This window comes from Bison bison, unplaced genomic scaffold (genome assembly GCF_000754665.1).
Source record: "Bison bison bison isolate TAMUID 2011002044 unplaced genomic scaffold, Bison_UMD1.0 scf7180017864239, whole genome shotgun sequence".
NCBI classification, from domain to species: Eukaryota; Metazoa; Chordata; class Mammalia; order Artiodactyla; family Bovidae; genus Bison; species Bison bison.
In genome coordinates this window covers 1,033,663-1,038,462 of record NW_011494811.1, presented here as the reverse complement: position 1 = coordinate 1,038,462, position 4,800 = coordinate 1,033,663, and positions in this window count along the sequence as shown.

The window sequence follows — 4,800 nt, the reverse complement described above, 5'->3', positions numbered from 1 at the left end:
ACTGGAGTTTCAGCTTTAGCATCATTCCTTCCAAAGAAATCCCAGGGCTGATCTCCTTCAGAAAGGACTGGTTGGATCTCCTTGCAGTCCAAGGGACTCTCAAGAGTCTTCTCCAACACCACAGTTCAAAAGCATCAATTCATCGGCGCTCAGCCTTCTTCACAGTCCAACTCTCATATGCATACATGACCATAGGAAAAACCATAGCCTTGACTAGATGAACCTTTGTTGGCAAAGTAATGTCTCTGCTTTTGAATATGCTATCTAGGTTGGTCATAACTTTCCTTCCAAGGGGTAAGCGTCTTTTAATTTCATGGCTAAGAGTGTTAACACTTAGTAAATTAGATTCCTCAGTTTTTGTCTTGCTCTGATAGTTTATGGATATGACAGGGTTACCTTTCTGTGTCTCAGCTTCCTGTTTATAAAACTGGAGGCTTGTTGTGGCAACATTCATAAACACTTTGAAAGTTACAGGTAAAAAGCACTGTAGGATTCTTTTCCCTCCCACCTCCACCCCAAAGACTGAGTCAGTCTCTGGGAAAGGTCATCCATTTCACTGAATTCTTTCAATGGCTAACTCCCTAAGTCAGTTAATTAGCATTTTTCTAAAATGCTTTTACCAGTTCAGAGATGAAAGATATAGTTTGTAACTGTCTTTTCTATCTTCTAGGCCTGCTCATCCTACTGACCCCTTTTAACTGAGTGACTAGTGCCATGTGACTCCCAATTCTAGGTGCTTGGATCAATCCTAGCCATACTGGAGGGAACCTGCCTCCTGAGAAATCTGTATGCAGGTCAAGGAGCAACAGTTAGAATCGGACATGAAACAACAGACTGGTTTCAAACTGGGAAAGGAGTACATCAAGGCTGAAAATTGTCACCCTGCTTATTAAACTTATATGCAGAGTACATCATGTGAAATGTCGGGCTGGATGAAGCACAAGCTGGAAACAAGACTGCAGGGAGAAATATCAATAACCTCAGATATGCAGATAACACCACCCTTATGGCTCAAAGTGAAGAGGAACTGAAAAGCCTCTTGATGAAAGTGAAAGAGAAGAGTGAAAAAGCTGGCTTAAAACTCAACATTCAAAAAACGAAGATCATGGCATCTGGTCTCATCACTTCATGACAAATAGATGGGGAAACAATGGAATTGTTTGGGTTTCCAAGCCCAATTGGATTTCTGGGCTCCAAAATCAGTGCAGATGGTGACTGCAGCCATGAAATTAAAAATGCTTGCTCCTTGGAACAAAAGCTATGACCAACCTAGACGGCATATTAAAAGCAGAGACACTAATTTGCCAACAAAGGTCTGTCTAGTCAAAGCTATGGTTTTTTCAGTAGTCATGTATGGATGTGAGAGTTGGACCATAAAGAAAGCTGAGCACTGAAGAATTGGTGCTTTTGAACTGTGGTGTTGGAGAAGACTCTTGAGAGCCCCTTGGACTGCAAGGAGATCAAACTAGTCAATCCTAAAGGAAATCAGTCCTGAATATTCATTGGAAAGACTGATGCTGAAGCTCCAATACTTTGGCCAACTAATGTGAAGACCTGACTCACTGGAAAAGACCCTGATGCTGGGAAAGATTGAAGGCAGGAGGAGAAGGTGATGACAGCGGATGAGATGGTTGGATGGCATCACTGACTCGATGGCCATGAGTTTGAGCAAGTTCTGGATTTAGTGATGGACAGGGAGGCCTGGTGTGCTGCAGTCCATAGGGTTGCAAAGAGTTGGACACGACTGAGTGACTGAACTGAACCAATTAACACTCTAGAACATCAGCATAATACAACCAGGATCAACATGAAATGCAATCCTCAGTTCTAGGTGTTAAATTCTTCCTTCATTTCTAAGTCTTCCTCTGCCTGTCAGATCTTGCCTTTGGATACCTGTCTTGTTGCCCCAAGTCCTTGTCTTCTAAACTTGCCCTGTACCTCCTCTCAAGAATCTCAATTCTGTTTCATCAGTTCCCCAAAGGCAGAGGAATCCAGACCTGGGAGACAGCACTGAGCTTGAGGTCTTACTATAAATAATACATTTTCTTTTAAAAATTTTATTTATTTATGGCTGTGCTGGGTCTTCATTGCTGTGCAGGCTTTTCTCTAGTTCCAGGGAGAGGAGCTACTCTCTAGTTGCGGTGTCCAGGCTTCTCATTGCAGGGGCTTCTCTGGTTGAGGAACACGGGCTTTAAGGCGAGTGGGCTTCAGTAGTTGTGGCTTCTGGGCTCTAGAGCATGGGCTCAATAATTGTGGCACGATGAGCTTAGTTGCTCCGCAGTCACGTGGGATCTTCCCGGATCAGGGATCAAACCCATGTGTCCTGCATCAGCAGGAGGAGTCTTTACCACTGAGCCATCAGGGAAGCCCAACACATTTTCTTAATGCTTGCTAATTTCCCAATTTTTGTCTGTTCCTGGGTTTCCAAGGCTGCACAGCAGCTGCCCATTGGCTTACATTTTCTGTGTTGAACCATCCTGATCCTGGCTGCCTTCCTGGCTGCTGCTGGTTATGTAGCCTCCAAATATTGTCTTCTGGATGCACATTCATCACAACAACTGAGTCTGCCTTCAGTTCCATGGTTGTATCTCGTTCTGGTCTCCATTCTTCCAGTCCACCTCACCCCATTACAGCTAATTCTTTTACATTAAACTACAGCAGATATTTGTTGATGTGGAAACTGATTTGGTATTGGAATTTTATCCTTGTTTACATCTTTCTTTGTGTTGGAAAAGCTTGGGATCACTTCCAAAACCTGCTCAGAGAGCTTTCCTCTTTTAGGAGAAACAAATGAACACTTGACAAAGCCGTGTGTCTGTGACAAAAACTCTAGGCCACTCTTTTAATTGTAAGATTGCATATTTTACCTTAATTTTGTTTTATTATATTAATATATTTTAATTAAAAATTTAAAAAAATTTGGGCCACACCACACAGTATGTGGGATCTTAGTTCCCTGAACAGGGATTGAACTCATGCCCCCTGCATTGGAAGCAAAGAGTCCTAACCACTGGACCACCAGGGAAGTCCCATTAATACATTTAAAAGTATATTTTGGCCAGTGTTCATTCAGGTCTCTTAATTTCAAGATATGTTATTGGACTTTCAAGCCTTTTTGCTTATAAGGAAATGAAATCAAGGCTGGGGATGGTGTTCTACAATGTAGTCTCAACTTTTAAGGTATGTTAGAATCTTCTGGAAAAGTGTTAGTTGCTCAGTTGTCTCCAACTCTTTGCAACCTCATCGACTATAGCCCACCAGGCTCCTTTGTCCAAGGGATTTTCCAGGCAAGAATACTGGAGTGGGTTGCCATTTCCTTCTCCAGGGGATCTGCCCAACCGAGGGATCCCTACCTAAGTCTCCTGAATTGCAGGCAGATTCTTTCCCATCTGAGCCACCAGGGAAGCATTTTCTGGAGGGTTTGTTAGAACAGAAATCTAGGTCTCACACCCAGACTTTCTCTGGAGTGATGCCTGAGAATCTGCATTTCCAACACGTTCTCAGGCAATGTTGACACACCTGGTCCTGGGATGACACTTTGAAAACAACTGGTTATATGTTTAAATGGGCCCCAGGTGACCTGAAGCGGAGCAGTTATTGATCAGTTCAAATTCTTATCTGAATGTGTAAGGTGGAGAGTACTGAAAAATAAACTTCCAAAGTTCAGTCCATGCAGTTAGGATGACTGCTGGTGCCAGAGGTCTTTTCAACTCCATCTAGAACTCGGACAATCACTTAGTTTCTTTGAGCTTGTGTTTCCTGACCCATAAATAAGGGTAGCCTGGAGAAGGCAATGGCGCCCCACTCCAGTACTCTTGCCTGGAGAATCCCAGGGATGTGGGAGCCTGGTGGGCTGCCGTCTATGGGGTCGCACAGAGTCGGACACGACTGAAGCGACTTAGCAGCAGCAGCAGCAGCTATGCTCCCCTTACAGGAGTATTGTGAAGGTCAAATGAAATGGGTGTGGAAATGTGTTAACGGGAAAGTGGTATGACTCTGGAGACATTGCAATGGTTTTTCAATCTTCTTAAAACGTCAGCCCCGGTTTCTTTGGACTGTCTTGCTTTTCTCATTAATTACAGTAACTTTAATACAGGAGTAGAGAGTACTTTTATTGCTATCATAAACTCAAACTTTTTTTGAAAGTCTCGTTCAATGAGATCAGACACGCCTTACAAATGTTACTCAGAGCCAAGAATGATTCCCATTCTTTACAGTTATAAAAAGAAAAGTACAAGACCCTATTGTGACTTGGGGTGGAGTCACAGTTAATCTTTCAATCCTGTTTAAACTGGCCCATTAAAAAAAACACACACACAAAAAACTGCTACAAGTCACAGCACGTTATAAAAATAAAATCACCGTATACAATGCTCAACCTCTCCACCCTATGCTTTCACATCTCTTGCAGCTTCTATTAATTCATCTGTCGTGGGAAGTAGTAAATCTGTTCAGTCCTGGCCGTGGCTATTTTTCTTAGTCAAGGGCCTCTAGCTCGCTTTATGGGCCAACATAGTTCTTGCTCAAATCGGGTGGTTTGTCGTTTTCAACCGTCATCAGCTGTACCTAATTCTTTCGGGCCTTCAATGAGTAGCTCAGATATGAGCCTCTTGTTCCTTAGGTCTTTTCTAAATATCATGAAACGTCAGCTAGGATGCTAACTAGGTTCTAAGGACAAGCTTTCAGGGGGTAAAAGACCCGCTTTCTAGAGTGTGAGGAACGGGCCAGGTTCGGGTACCGGGAGCGCACTGGGGTCTGCCGCAACAGGGACTCGCCTTTCCCGGAACCTCGGCAGCCCCC